Source organism: Chiloscyllium plagiosum, chromosome 49 (genome assembly GCF_004010195.1).
Source record: "Chiloscyllium plagiosum isolate BGI_BamShark_2017 chromosome 49, ASM401019v2, whole genome shotgun sequence".
NCBI lineage: Eukaryota > Metazoa > Chordata > Chondrichthyes > Orectolobiformes > Hemiscylliidae > Chiloscyllium > Chiloscyllium plagiosum.
This window is the reverse complement of record NC_057758.1, coordinates 5248802-5265535: the sequence shown is the minus strand read 5'-3', so window position 1 is coordinate 5265535 and position 16734 is coordinate 5248802. Positions and strand designations below refer to the sequence as shown.

At 43.0% G+C, this 16734-nt stretch overlaps 1 long non-coding RNA gene across 1 annotated transcript; it reads left to right on the top strand.

Moving 5' to 3' along the window:
* Positions 1-200: 200 nt before the first annotated feature.
* LOC122544476 lies at positions 201-10110 on the top strand. Its single transcript, XR_006310355.1, has 4 exons — positions 201-235; positions 456-533; positions 1298-1455; positions 9903-10110. It is a non-coding gene; the product is annotated as an uncharacterized LOC122544476 (long non-coding RNA).
* Positions 10111-16734: the final 6624 nt, after the last annotated feature.

The window sequence follows — 16734 nt, the reverse complement described above, 5'->3', positions numbered from 1 at the left end:
TGATGATCCTCCAGGCACATTTGATGTTAGTCGCACTGTGCGTCTCGGGGAACAGGCCGTAGAGCACGGAGTCCCGCGTCACGGAGCTGCTTGGGACGAACCTCGACAAACACTATTGAATTCTTCTCCAGACTTGCTTTGCGTCAACACATTCCAGAAGGAGGTGTGTGACAGTCTCGTCCCCTCCACAGCCGATTCGAGGGCAGCGTGCGGTGCGGCAGAGAGTCCATGGCAGGTACAAGTATTTTACAAAATAGCCCCTTAGCAAGAAGGGCAATCTTTTTTTCTCCAAATGCCTTCCTTACAGATTTGTGCCAGAACCTCTTCAATGTTAGGCTTGGGATTTTTTAAAAACTAGTTGCAAACTCTTGCTTTTTAAAACTGAATCATTCTTTACCTGAGGTTGCATTTAAATTAACCCATTAGTCTTCTAAATAAATGTGCTTTCTTTTCAGGGTTGTGATTCAAATTCAAAGAAGACATAAGATTGGGACAGTCTGTTAGGTCTGTAGAGTGGTCTGCAAGAACAGCAAGTAAGTTAAAGCTTCATTAAGATTACCTTTTACAGAGTTTGTACTTAATAACCAGTAATGGCTACCCATTACCATCATAAAGTCCCAAAATGCAATTAAATTCAATCCATAGCAGGTAAGCACTAAGAGTTAATTTTCTATTGGCTTCAATAGTGTCAGCGCTAAAATGTTTTCTCGCTCTCTCTCTCGTGTCGTTTTGAACTCTCATGTCAGGGTCTTGTAACAGCACATATGTTTTTCTCACTGTGTCTGCCCCGATTGCAACGGATAATAAGAATCCCTTATAATTGACAGGTTCTGACCCTTATTTACAAGATTTTTGAAAGGACTGAGTTTCGTTTCAGAGTCAGAATCAAACATTCATTAATGACACAAGGGAACGGCTGTGAATGTTATCACTTGGTGTCCTGTTCACACAGATTCATTGATACTAAGACACATATTCAGAATTCCCTTACAGCATCCTGTTATCACTGCGTGAGCCCAGATGTCCCGATCTTCTGCATTCCTGAGTTCCCCCGTTTTTCTAAGCCTTATTGCCTGGCTATTTTCTCGTTCAGTAAATGTGTTCGGTAATTCTGCATTACATTTTAGTCACAACTAGTTAGCGCTCCGAACGCTAGTGCTTCCAAATAAACCTATTGGACTATAACCTGGTGTTGTGTGATTTTTAATTTTAGTCTAAATGTTCAAAAGTTTTAAGGCGATAGACTTTCTTATTCCCTTCTTTTGTCATTTCATGGCAACTACTTGGATTATATAAGTATGATTCTTCCATTCAGTCGATTTGGATTCTCAATAAGTCAAATGCCTCCTCTGGTGAGAAGCAGAGTCTGGAACAAACTGGATTTCAGCACGGAAGGTCGGGCATGGAGGAAGAGATGGAGACAAGGGTCGATTTATAGATTTCTCTTTGGCTCAGGTGAAAAGCAATGTATGGTTGATTTCATGCATAAGTGGATGAGAGTGTATATTCCTAGGATGTGATTAAGGATTATCAGTACGTCCCACGCGATCCACCCGCACAGCGACCATAAACAGCAAAAACACTCCATCCACATGAATCGAATGGTGGTGGGGCAGGTAACTCCCGCACCCTGACGCCCTTCGCTAACACACATCCCAACCCAGAAAACCCTGACCCGAGCACACCCCCGCATCCTGCCCTTGCCCGGCCTCTTCGCCAAGCTTTGCCCCCTCCTTAGCCCTGCTTCCTTCTCCAGCGCCACGAACTTCCCTCACCCCTCAATTCCCCAACCCCAGTCTTTACCTGCCCCCATCCCTTCCCTTTGATTGGGTTGGGATATCTGGTCGGTATGAATGGGTTGGACCGACGGGTCATTTTCCATGCTGTACTCTATGACTCTATGACTCTATAGAGCCCTGGTTAGACCACACTTGGAATATTATGTTCACTTCTGGTCGCCTCATTATAGCAAGGATGTGGAAGCTTTAGAGAGGGTGCAGAGAAGATTTACCAGAATGGTGCCTGGACTAGGGGTTCTTTCTTATGAAGAATGGTTGAGGGGGCTCGGAGTGAAGAAGGATGGAAGGTTTTTCAAACCTTTTTTCAAAGGGTTTTCAAACCCTTTGTTTCCTATCAGCCAACCAATTTTCAATCCACTGAAAGACTGAAGTGACTGGGCTTGTATACCCTTGAGTTTAGAAGACTGAGAGGGGATCTGATTGAGACGTATACGATTATGAAAGGATTGGACACTCTGGCAGCAGGAAACATATTTCCGCTGATGGGTGAGTGCTGAACCAGAGGACACAGCTTAAAAATATGGGGTCGACCATTTAGGACAGAGATGAGGAGAAACTTCTTCACCCAGAGAGTGGTGGCTGTTTGGAATGCTCTGCCCCAGAGGGCAGTGGAGGCCCAGTCTCTGGATTCATTTAAGAAAGAGTTGGATAGAGCTCTCAAATAAAGTGGAATCAAGGGTTATGGAGATAAGGCAGGAACAGGATACTGATTAGGAATGATCAGCCATGATCATATTGAATGGCGGTGCAGGCTCGAAGGGCTGAATGGCCTACTCCTGCACCTATTGTCTATTGTCTATTGTGATTTGATAGAGGTGTGCATTATATTGAAAGGCTTTGAGTGGATAGTCAGAGATTTTTTTTTCCCACAGTGGAAATGTCTACCAGGAGGGGTTATAATTTTAATGTGATTGGAGAAATGTTTAGGGGAGATGTCAGAGGTAAGTTTTTTACTCAGAGACTGGTGGGCGTTAGGAATGTACTCCAGCAGTGGTTGTAGTCAGAACATTAGGGACAGTCAAGAGACTCTTGGACAGGCACATGGAAGATAGTACTGTGACAGCTATGTTGGTTAGTATGATCTTCGATAAAAACATCCTAGAGGTCAAAGGGTTTGTACTGCGCTATACTATATTCTATTTTCTTAAATACGCTTCACCTCCTTATGGGACGTCACAAGGTTTTACTCCATCTTTAAATTTGTCAATCTTTTAAAAATGTGTGAATGTAAGAAGATCCATGATATCCTTTGCATGAAGAAAAGATTACAATTTACTTATTTAGCTCTAACAGTGAACATTATCAAAACTATTAACAAAGCGAACACTGTTTACCCTAGCTATCCACTATCCCTGAGATAAGCGCAATTCTATGAATATGCTGCTCCAGGATCACAGCAATAGGCAATGGTAACTTGCAAATAATCTTTTAATGTCCACATTAATCTTTAAATGCAATTAATCGTTTAATGCCTTATCGCCTTCCTTAAGCCTTCATTCTTTCCCCGAATCTGCTGTCTTCTCCTGGGCAGTCTTCTTACTTTTTACGAAGATTATTGTTAGTGATCAAATTCCTTGCACCCTTTAAATAGATGGAGTCTTCTTAGAGATTTCTTTCATAGCTTTTCATGTCAGAGAGGCAGTTAGCTCTGTCTCTGATTTTCATAAATCCTGTTTTTTAATATGTTCTTGATGATGCACCAGATTCTTACAACATGATTGCTTTCAGTCTTGCTATGAAGTTGAAGGCGTGTACTGTGCCTTTACAAAAGAGCGAACACTACTCTGAACTTAGGGCTTGCAAACACCTGTATATATGACGAAATGGCAGTCCCAGAGTGTACTGGAAAATTGAAAATAAGCAATATTTGGCTGCAAAATGGATGTCTGAGTTGAAAAGTGAGGCAGTGAAAAAGCACAGCATGTCAGTCAGCATCTGAGGAGCAGGAGAGTCGATCTTTAGGGCATCGGCCTTTATTATCCCTGAACTGCTGAGCTTTTCCAGCATCACAATTTTCGACTCTGATCTCCAGCATCTGCAGTCTCCACTTTCTCCAAATGGATACCTTAGTATTGGTTGCTGTTTTGATAACGATTTGGATTTAATAATCAGTTTAAATTACTAAAACCCAATCGAATTTGAATTTATTATTTTGCCAACATGGAATCAAAGAGATGATCTGTTGTTGGGAGTATGAAAATGCAGGCATATTGAAAATTGGAGAGACAGCAATTGCCATCGGGACAGTCCCAAGAAATTAGGAAATACTCTATCAAGGGTACCTTGTCATTCAAAACATACTTACAGTAAAACGAAAGATGGCCCAGGTAATTCAGCGGCTTGAAGTTACAGAAGATGACAGTGGCTGTGTGGTTTTGAAACTAGGTTTGCGTAACTTTAATAAGTGTTTGAAGAAGATTAGTATCTCAGGTTGTGGATCAGGTATTAAATTTGTCCACTGAGCTGGTGGATTTGTTCTTAGATATTTCGTCACTGTGCTAGTGAGCCTCCAGTGAAGCGCTGGTGTTCTCTCCAAATTGCTGTTTTTGTATCTTGGTCTGCCGTGATGGGTGGTATCACTTCCTGTTCTTTTTCTGCGAGGTTGCTAATTGGGGTCCAAATCGATATGTTTGTTAATGGAGTTTCGGTTTCAATGCCAGGTCTATAGGAATTTCCTTGCAAGCCTTTCTTTATCCTGTCCCACGGTGGTTGTATTGTCCCAGTCAAATTGGTGTCCCTCTTTGTCTGTGTGAGTGGATACGGGTGATAGTTGGTCATGTCTTTTGGTAGCTACATTCTCCCCAGCCCCACCCCCTTCCCATTTATCTCTCCACCCCGGAGGGTCCCTGCCTCATTCCTAATGAAGGGCTTTTGCCTGAACCTTTGATTTTCCTGCTCCTCGGATGCTGCCAGACCTGCTGTGCCTTTCGAGCACCGCTCTAATCTTGACTCATGTGGTGGCTAGTTTCTTGCCCGTCTGTCCAACATAATGTTATTTGCAGTCCTTGAAGGGTATTTTTATATGACACTCGCTCTGCTGGTTGTTGGTGTAGGATACGTTAATTAATCAAACACTGCTTCATTGTGGTGGTAGATTTGTGGGCGAGCATTATACCGAGGGACTCGAGTAGTCTGGTCAACATCTCCAAGATGCCTTCAATGTATGGCAGGGTGTCTAGAGTCTTCTTGTTTCATTCTGTTGTGTGGGAATCGGCAAGGACTGCAGAAACATTTTGTTGTGCAGACGGGCAGGAAACAGACGAAGAGGGACATCAGTTCGACTGGGACAAGACATCCACCCTGTTACAGACTAAAGAAAGACATGCTCAGGAGTTTCTAGATGCCTGGCATTGAAACCGGAACTCCAGAAACAAACATATCGGTTTGGGCCCCATTTACCAAACTCCCAAAAAAAGAACCGGAATTAATCCACCCATCACAACAGACTAAGATACACAAATGGCAAGTGGGACAGAGCAGCAGAGTTTCACTTGAGGATCACTGATAGTGTCACCTAGCATGGTGACGAAAGGTCTGAGAACAAATCTACCAGCTCAGCAAGCAAACTTACAACCTGATTTAATATGTGTCTTACTGGAACAGCATACTGTTACCACATTGGAGGCAGGTAATAAGCAGAGGAAGAGGGGCTTAGAGTTGTGAATAGTTGTTGTTTAATGTTCATGTTTCGAGTTAAAAAGTAAATTGGCATTATTTTCTTTAAATCGTGCAATTTATGAGTTCTCTGTCACTCATATTTTAAGAGATTGTGAGGCGAGGTGTCCTTTTCTGGGTGTTGGTTCAACTAACAGCAAGATTCACCCTCCGTGTTCTAACAATCAATAAACACCGTCAGTTTTCAAGTTCGGTTGGCTTTGAATGGCTGAGTGTTTGGTTCAAATTAATTGGTCAATTTCGACTTGTCATTAAAAGAGCAGCGAATCTCAGGTATCCACTAACGGAGCCAACAGTTACATATTTCTATTTTAGAACATTCTGTCTTCCTCACTGCTCACCGACTCCCTTTTCTGCTGAACTCTGAGCTTAAAAGAGCACGTTTCCTCTTTTCCAACTCTGCTTTTCAAATCCTGTTAATTCTACCCAGCTTGATAACAACATGAACCAACATTTTCCTGAGGAAAGGCCACTCAATCTGAAGCATTAACAAAGATTTCTCTCCACAGATGCTACCAGACCTGCTGAGCTTTACCAACAATTTCTGTTTTTGTTTCTGATTTCAAGCATCCACAGATTGTTTGGTTTGTACAAATGATTCAGATGCCCAGTTGGTATATTCAGGTCGAGTGATCCTCCCATTCCCACAGACGCTAACTGACATGCAGAGCTGTTTACAGCAATTTAGGCCCTGAAGTTTTAGGCCCTGAATTTAACAGAGTCTCTTGTCAAGAACAGCGGGCTGTAACAGGCAAATCAGATGACAACTTCTTTCGGCTACATCAAGGTATCTTCGCACAACTTATCAAATTTCCATCATTGTCTCACAAAGTTGAAGATTCGGCTCCCATCGCATCATGGTGCTGAGACAGACGACAAAACCCTGTGCCTTTGAGAGTGATCTATCGCCGCACAGCGGGCAGTGGGAATGGCACACGTGCACGTGCCGCGTGATCCGCTTCACCTTTCTCCAATGGGAGACCCTGGAGGACTGGAATCAAACTGGACCACCAGCTCTCCACTCGTGCTTTAATGCGGGAGGCGGATAATGTGTTTCTGAAGCTGCTCATTCCTGCCCACCAAAGTCGCTGCTGTAACTCATCTTTCTGAATGACGACTGAGCTTCATTCAGAATGAAACATCCTCCTCTGTGAAGTAAATTGTGAGCATTCCACTGTTTTTTTTTCAGTTCTGTTCTCATTCCGGGTAAAATTGCTGACTTGCAAGAATTGAACAGTAAGGACGTGAATCCAGGGAAGGGGCAGATTCTGGAAAGGTTGGCCCAGGTCTCCCGTTCGGTAAAAGTCGGTGACATTGTTTACTGTTCTGAGGATGGGTCACTCGACATGTAGTATTAGTGTTGATTTCTCTGCATTGATGCTACCAGACCCACTGAGCTTTTCCAGCAATGCCCATTTTTGTTTGTGCCATCTTTTACTCACTCAGCTTGGTACAGTTATTTACAAGAAAGTGAGGACTGCAGGAGGTCAGAGTTGAAAGTGTTTGCTGGAAAAGCATAGTAGGTCAGTTAGCATCCAAGGATCAGGAGAATCGACATTTCTGTCATAACTCCTTCAGCAGGAAGACAGCACTTCCTGCTGCCCCCTTAACCAAGACCTCACCTCCCATCAACAAACCATCATCTCCCAGACGTACACAACATTATCACCTCAGGGGATCTCTCAACCACTGCTTCCAACCTCTTAGTTCGGGACCCCCATTCTGCCCAGTTCCACCTTCTACCCAAGATTCACAAGCATGATGAAATGCCGTGGTTAATTGTGTTAGATTACATTAGATGAGATTATTTACAATGTGGAAACAGACCCTTCAGGTCAACACATCCACACCGACCCTCCGAAGAGTAACCCACCGAGATCCATTCCCCAACCCATATATTTAGCCCTGACTAATGCACATAACACTATGGGCTGCTCAGGCTTATGATCAAAATGTAACTGGACAATAAGAAAACCTGGTTTGTGTTTAAAAATGTAGCTGCAACCGCCTGTGTCAGACTCGTCCCCCTCCTTCCCCCCGACCCTGCTGAGCGACTATCCTTGCATGCGAGTAACAAAGAATACGCTGTGCAGCATATAGCCATCTGACTGGTTGTTTCTACCACATACACTTTCCTTTATTGGTCAGAGTATTGAGTACAGGAGTTGGGAGGTCATTTTGCGGCTGTACAGGACACTGGTTAGACAACTGTTGAAATATTGCGTGCAATTCTGGTCTCCTTCCTATCGGAAAGATGTTATGAAACTTGAAAGGTTTCAGAAAAGATTTACAAGGATGTTGCCAGGGTTGGAGGATCTGAGATACAGGGAGCGGCTGAACAGGCTGGGGCTGTTTTCCCTGGAACGTCGGAGGCTGGGCGTTTACAAAATTATGAGGGGCATGGATAGGATAAATAGGCAAAGTCTTTTCTCTGGGGTCAGGGAGTCAAGAACTGGAGGGCATAGGTTTCGGGTGAGAGGGGAAAGATATAAAAGAGACCAAAAGAGCAATTTCTTCACGCAGTGGGTGGTACGTGTATGGAATGAGCTGCCAGAGGAAGTGGTGGAGGCTGGTACAGCTGCAACATTTAAGAGGCATTTGGATGGGTACATGAATAGACAGGGTTTGGAGGGATATGGGCCGAGTGCTGGCAGGTGGGTCTCGATTGGGTTGGGATGTCTGGTCGGCATGGACGGGTTGGACCAAAGTGTCTCTTTCCATGCAGTACATCTCTATGACTCTTTGACCTTCCAGATCAGGTACAATGGTCTGAAACCAACTATGGATGGACTTTGGAGAGGAGACGATGTATAGATTGGGACTGCGCCTTTTGGAACATGGAAGTAATACATGGTATCATACGTTACATTATGGAAATCGACAAGATTACTCAGAGATTGGACAGAGCAGCTGTCTAAAGATTGCTTCCAATTGCATGAGTGTTTAGGACCAAGTGTGTAATGCAAAAATATTTGGTCATTTATTTAAGACAGAGATGAGGAACAATTTCTTCTTAAGCATAGTGAATCTGGAATTCTTATCACCAAAGATATTGAGGATGGCTTATTAAGTATACTGAAGGCTGAAGTAAATAGCTTTATAATCTTTAAAGCAATCATAGATTTTGGAAAAAAGCAGGGTCGTGGAGTTGAGGATAATCAGATCAGTGGGGAGTTTGTTGAATACCTGACCAGACGTGATGGGCTGAATGCTTCTGCACCATAGCCATATTGTCCAGACTCAGGGTACATTGAAATTAGATTCTGGACGTCGCTCATTAATCACGTGAATCCACCAGAGGAAAATAATTTTGCGGTCTGTTTGCTGTTTTGACAAGTTTGGGCAGAGAGCAATGGTTCAGAATTTACTCCTGTGAGTAAAAACTCCTCGACATTTGGAATCCTGCTCAGCTTGGAAATCTTTCAAATAAAAGAAAACAAAAACACCTAATCCGCGAACGGACAGTGCAGATGGTGCAAAACTACCTGCAGAATCTCAAGTTCAAAGCTTCTGACGGAATACACAAAGGCGTAAGCAACTGTGCGTGAATAACATTAAATGTACCTGAAACAATACAGAATACAACAGGCAATGACCAGGTCATAAAGTACATTTTAAACCACAGCATGATGTTAAAGCATTAAAGTGTTTAAAATAAAATTTAAACATCTCGATCGAGAAATTTGGTGGTATTACAGAGAGTTGAGTAATTTTTATTCTGAATGGGGATTATGAACTACAAATACTGGAAGATTGCAAATTGTACAAAAATCAGACCAAACAAGAACTCGAATTGTTACCTTGAACATAAAAATGCAGTATATTAATATCACCAATGCATCCAACTATGAACGGCTGGCTGGTCTTTCGACAGATAAACTGTTTTTATTTAGTCATTTCTGACAACACAGACATTAGAGCATTTGCAGAGAAATCTTCTCCAATCAAAAACAAAATCTGGAGAGAAATCAACGTAAATTCCATTGGGCATTGGCATACTTTCGGATGCACTCCTGAAGCACGTTAATAAACCTTCAAGGTTTTATCAGGTAAGGGAAATGCTGAGGTGTAAAAGTAACACTGAATTCAAGACATTACATTGATGTTTCCGACTATGTCAAGTTAGGACGTCTTCATCTTTAATTTCTCCTTTACACAATACCATTTCTATTTGTCAAACAATGTGAAATGTGATGTCGTGCATCGTTCAACTATTTACTTACAGTTTTAAAGTTTCTTTAATCATTCACTGTCCTAACAAAGTTTGCAAGAAACTTGTTCCCTGGGTACAAAGGTGACCATGGTCACTCAGTGAGAATCTCCACTGAGAGTGATGCAGCAGAAGCCAGGCAGGCTCAAAAAGCCAGGGAATTACATGTTTGCATTCCAAAGGGCACAACATGATGGAAGTCTGTTTGATTGACACAGGGAACATGTCAGAAGAAATGTTTTGAAAACGTCTGAATGGGAGTGTCACTAGCGATGCCGTTATTGGATGACCATCTCTAACTGTGCATGAAAACTCCTTGAACAGCTCCTTGAAGCGCTGCAGACTTTGTATGTAGTTTGCGACCGCTGGAACCTGCCTCTCATGCAGAATAAACGTTGGTTTCCCCCTTAAATTAGTATTCTTACAAATAATCCTGATATATGCATGATGTTATGTTGGGGGCGGGGGTAGTGGTTGCGGGAGTGGTGATCAATTATCTGGTGAGAGAGAAAACAGAAGGGAACAGTTGAGTCCAGACTGTCCCTGCCACTGTCCTGTCCTCCGAGCCCGTCCCCAGACATACATCCACATACAGGACCCAGAACTGACATCCATTCGGAAATTGCTCAATCCCTTGTTAATAATGGCAAGAGTACGAGTCAGTCCCAGCCACTGTTCCTCAATCCCTTGGGGACAACGGATGTACAAAACTAAAAATCACGCAACACCAGGTTATGGTCCAACAGGTTTACTTAGAAACACTAACATCTGGAGCACTGCTCATTCATCAGGTGGTTGTGGACCTGACAGCCACCTGATGAAGGAGTAGAGCTCTAAAAGCTCGTTCTACCAAATAAACATGTTGGACCATAACGTGGTTTTGTGTGACTTTTTAACTTTGTACACCCCAGTCCAACACAGGCATCTCCAAGTTAGGGATAATAGGGAACATATTGAGCTCTGAATGAAGAGGTGTGGGATATGATATGTGAGCATTCACTGGTTGGGCCAAGGGAGAAGGCACTCAGCGAGCAGGCCATCCAATGAAGTAAGCTCAGGGCAAGTTGGGCAACTGATTCAGAGCTGCCCCTCTGCCAATTCACTGTGTTTTCCTTGATGGACAGGCAGGAACACCACTGGTTGGGTACGAGGGCGGTGAGGGACAGGCGGACAGTTCAATAGCAATGCGCGCCACTCCTTGTTCAGGACCAATGGATAATAATGAGAGGCCGTGGTCCACGTCTCCTCCAATTGGAACAAGAATAGGTGAGACGTGAACAGTGCAGATTGACCATTACAATACTTGAGGATGATGGGGTGAGAAAAGATTGAAAACCACAAATGTTGGAGATCGCAGTAGTTGGAGGAAAAGAAAACTGCAGATGCTGGAATCCAAGGTGGGCAAGCAGGAGGCTGAAAGAGTAGAGCAGGCCAGGCAGCACCATGAGGTGGAGAAGTCGACATTTCGGGTATAAACCTTCAGGACTCAAACGGGTCAGGCAGTATCCATGGAGAGAACAAGCTAATGTTTCCAATACCGGTGACTCTTTATCAAAGCTGAAGTGAAATGTGGTCAGGACAATATTTGTCCTACATGTGGGGAAGGGAGGGGAGTGGTGGTGAAGGAAATATGTTCTTAGTTCAGATTAAGTGATCCAGAAAGTTAGAATGACAAAACAATCGTGTGCCAAATCAATGGCGTGCCTACCAGCCAGACCTATCCTACTCGGGTTGGGGTCGGGGGAGAGGACATGTAAACATTAGCATGGAAAAAGTTAAAAATCACACAACACCAGGTTATAGTCCAACAGGTTTAGTTGGAGGCACTAGCATTCGGAGTTCTGCTCTCTCATCAGGTGGTTGTTAACTACACAATTGTAAGACATATAATTTATTGCAAAGATTTACAGTGTGACGTAACTGAAATTACACATTAAAAAATGCTTTCATTGTTTGTTAACTCTCTCATCTGCTCGAATGACCATGTTAGTTTCACTTCTTTCAGACATAAATCACAAAACATTTTTGAACAATTTACATTCTCAGGTTAACTTAAACAGTTGGTGACCGCCCAGATAATGTGTTGACTTTAAAAACATTGCAACTTAAAAAAAAAAAAAAGTTTTGTAATTTACATCTGAAATAAGTGAAACTAACATGGTCATTCTTACAGATGGGAGACGAGCAAACAATTAAGGTATTTTTCAATGTATAATTTCAGTTGCATCACACTGTAAAACTTTGGTATAAATTCTGTGTCTTACAGTTATGTACTCCACAATCACTGGATGAAGGAGCAGCGCTCAGAAAGCTAGTGCTTCCAAATAAACCAGTTGAGCTATGACCTGGCGTTGTGTGATTGTTAACTTTGTACTCACCACTCCAACACCGGCATCTCCAAAGCATGTAAAAAGTAACATTAAACGAAAAGGAAGACATGGAAAGATGCAACAAGTAAAAAATTTAGAATCACTACAGTGTGGAAACAGGTTGTTTGGCCCTAAAGTCCAGACTAACTCTCCAAAGAACGTCCCACGCAGACTCACACTAGTAGACTATCACTATAGCCTTGTGTTTCCCATGGCTAATCCATGGCAAATCCCTATTCACAATTGACAATTGAACATGGCCAATCCATCACAGGTTTAATCCTTTGTCCTGTGGGAGGAAGCCTGTGCAGGAAAGGAAAGGATGTGGAGAATCGACACAGGTATGGAATTGAATCCTAGTCCCGAGTGCTGTGAGGCAGCATTGCTAACCACTCAGCCACCTTGGCACCACTAAAAGAAATATTAATTCCAGAAGGCTATAAGATGCCTAGTCTCAAAGTGGGATGTTGTTCCCATAATTTGTGCTGTGATTCACGGGAATACTGATTGCAATATGCTGAGAACAGATGAGTCGGCATGTGATCAGGGCAACACTGTGTTAATATGACTGGTGTCTGGCGCACAGGCCAAAAGTGTTCGGCAAAGCCGTCACTAAGGCTACATTCGGTTTCTCAAAGGTAGAGTCGGCTACATTGTGTTGGCTGCGGTGAAGGAAAAGCACAGCAGGTCAGGCCACATCCAACGAGCAGGCAAATCGACGTTTTGGGGCAAAAGGCATTCATCAGTAACGAGGACATTCCGGATAGCCTCATTTCTGATGAAGGGTCTTGCCTGAAACATCGATTCTCCTTCTCCTCAGATGCTGTCTGACCTGCTGTAGTTTTCCAACACCACTCTAATCTTGACTCTAAGCTCCACCAACAGTAGTACTCACCTCTGCCTAGTTGAGGTGAATACAAAACGCAAGGTTGGAGGTGGTGCAGGTGAAATGCTGCTTCACCTGAAAAGACCTTTGTTTAGGCCCTTGGATGGTGGACAGGGAGGAGGTGAAGGGGCAGGTGTTGCGTCTTCTGCAGTCAAATGGGAAGGTGCCAGAGGACGAGGGGTGCTGTTTCCGGTCGTGTCATGGACTAGGGTGTCCAGAGGACACTGCAAATTGCAGATGGGGGAGGCAGGGCGTGGCGTTTTGCTGGAGTTGTTTGGAATGGCAGAGAATGATTCCTTCAATTCAGAGGCTGGTGGGATGAAATGAGAGGAACGGGGAAACCAATCATGCTGCTGTGAGTGATGGGAAGGGGCAAGGGTGGAAGCACTGGTCATAGTTCGCGTGCAGTTGAGGGTCCTGTCAACTACAGTGGGCTGTACAAAGGGAATCCATGTCAGCACCATTGTTCTGGAAAGTGGCCTTATTCAAACATATGTGATGCAGGTGAAGGAGAAGGGTATACAATCAATGGAAGACGTGCAGTTGGAAGAGCTGTAGTGAAGGTTGCGACAGAAAAAAATGACAGTTGAACATGTCTGTGGAGGTGAGTTTTGTCAAAATCCTTGTCCAACACTAGCTTTGTGTAATTAGTTGTGGCTAATACTGGGGCAGTAGTGAAGATAGGTTTGAGGCATGACAAACACATTCTGAAAGTCTGCTGTCCACTGACATTTTCTGCACTTCTTCAATATGTCAGGAAGTGGATCAACCACACTGTTAAACATTGTTACAAATTTCTGATAAAGGCCACCCAAACCCAAGAATTGTAGTACTCCTCTCTTCATGGATGGTATGGGGAAATCCTCACTATGGGAAACTCCTTTGTTTTTGCATCCTATGAGGCCAACAGTCCGTGTCCAATATCGTGGCTCAGAAATGTGACTTGGACTTTGGTGAAAATACTCTGAGCCAGTTTTATCATCAGGCCTGGCTCCTGAAGTCGCTCGGAGAATCCCAGTACCTGCTGAAAATGTTCCTTCCATATGTGACTAGAAATCTCCAGGTCGTTGATGTATATTATGAAAGCTAAAATTGTCTTCCTTGTTTTGGATAAAGGTACCTTCCAATTTTGTCTGTGTAGGTCCAACTTAGAAATATAAGTTGCTTGCACCACCTTTTCAGTACAGTCTTCCAAATATGGAACCAGATATGAATCAGACTGTGCAACCATACTGACTTTGTGGTCGCCCACACATAATGTTTGGGTGCCATATGATTTTGGCACGTGTAAATATGGCTAAGCTCCAGTCGTTGCAATTCATTTCGATTATATTGTATTTGAGGAAGCGTTCAATCCCTGTGCCAAATTTAGAGGTTTATATCCATATGGATGTTGCTATATTGGAATAGCATTTATTGTATCTACATCATGCATAATTAATTTAGTACTTGCCATCTTATTCCCACATATCTCCCATGTGATAGTAAGACCTCTTTCGGATCCTTTCGATTTTTCTCTGGAAGATAACTTAATAATTTATTTAAATTTTTGAGAACTTCCTCATTGTCCAATTCAATTTGAGGAATGTCCAATTGAGAATTCTCTGAACTTGGTTCTTCTTTCTGTTTCACAACCAGTTCCGTCCTGGTCAAAATACCTTTCAGCATATTCATTTGGCTCAGTCTCTGAAATTCCTTTCTATCTGGAGTTCTAATCAAACAATTCACCTCACCCAATCGTCTATTATTTTAATGAAGGTCACTAAACCTTGCTTTTAAACATTCGCCGATCACTGGAAGTAACACAAACAGTGTAGCTCCGTTCGCAAAAATTCTCAGGCAGATCGCTCATTCCCAATAGCAATGACTGAAATAATCTCCTATCTCTTAAAACTGCAAATTCTTTGCCTGCTGCTCCTGGTATCTACCCTCCCAAGTAGATCGTTGAGAAGATTTGAAACTTCCTTCTCAACCAACCACCGCCCAGATTGTACATCCTGGTTCAGCTTTTGAGTCTTCAGTCTCCTTTCCTTTACCACTTTAACACAATTCACTGGCTTATCCTGTTTCTCAACCTCCATCTTCCCTGTGCTTTTTCTAACACACCAACTCACTGATTTCACTCTATGGTAGTTAAATTTTCTGAGCTTGTTTACATCTCTTTCCCATTCATGGGTTTCCTTTATACCCTGTGGTAATCTTTATTATGTTCAATGAGGTCTACTTTTCTCTTACCCCGTGAGAATCTCTCTTACCCCATATATCTCTATTCCTCGCAGATTGGAATTGATAGAGTTCTATAGGACTGATAGAGGGCCTTTGGCTTTTTAAAAGTTGTTCATGCACCCATTTCAACCACTTGCGATGGCAGCTGATTCCATATGCATAACAACATCTGTGTAAATCAGTTGCACCTTTTATTTTTTTCCTCTCTAACAGTAAACTGATATCTACTAATCCTTGATTCCGCTAATGTGGAAATAAGGCAGAATGCATTCACCCTAACCATTTTTTTTTATTTTATCCACTTTTGTAAGATCCTCCCTCAGTGTCCTACGTTGGAAAGAAAACTACTCCTACTTTTTCCCACCTCTCTCTGCAACTCAGACGCTTGAGTCCTGGCAACATCCTTGTAAATTTCCACTGCACTCTTTCCAGTTAAAGAACATCCTTCCTGTAGCAAAATTAAACACAATGCTCCAAGTGTAGCCTCACCGATGTCCTGTAAAACTGCAACGTAACTTCCCAACTTCTTCACTTAATACCCTGACTGATAATGAAAGCCAGTTTGACAACAACTTTTTCACTGATCTGTCCCCCTGTGACTCCACTTTTAGAGAACCATGCACCTGAACTCGAACGTTCTTGCAATGTCCTTAGGATGAATATTTTCTGACTGTCACTTTAACACAATGCATTTCAGTCTGTTTACCAATTTACCGTTGCTCTCATCACCTCTCAGGCACATGTAATTTGCTTAGTTTCAAGTTTAGATTGTTAGTTGTACATCGAGAGGTCACTGCAAAACTCCATAAACCATTTGATTTCCATTTTACCGCGATTTAACTGAGGATCTTTTACTGATGTTACGCACTTGCTCGGTCTGTTGACATAATGCTGGAATCTATGATACACACATCCCTCGTCAATCGCACAATAATTTGTTCAAAGAAACACTGACAATTTAGACATTCCACAAACTTTCCTGTGAGATTCCTATTGCCAGTGCGATTGTCCTGGACAACATGGCAATTACCACAGCGGTGGTAACAACATCTGAAAGGACACAGGGAGACCAACAGCAGTGGATAATTCACCCCACTCTGGTTTGTATGCCAGACCACTGCCCCGGTATCTCCTGCACGTGTTTGTTGAGTGTCAATGGAACGAGTGTGTGAGAGATTGGATCACAGAGCGAGAGTGACCAACACACAACAGGCACAATGGCCACAGCCCCGCTCTCCTTCCTGTCTTCTCCGCTTCCTCCCAATTGACTGAATAGGCAGGGTCTGTTTTCGCTGGAGCATCGGAGGCAGAGGGGTGACCTCATAGAGGTTTATAAAATCATGGCTAAATAGTTAAGTTGGGGTTAGGGATTCCAGGCTAGAGGGCATCCCTTTAAAGTGAAAGTGGAAAGATTTAGAAGGGACCAATGGAGTAACCTTTTTCACATAGAGGGTGGTGGGCATATGGAATTAGCTGCCAGATGAAGTGGTGGAGGCTGGTACAAAGACAATATTTGAACAGGATCTGGATGGGAATATGAATGTTAAGGGTTTAGAGGGATAAGGGTCA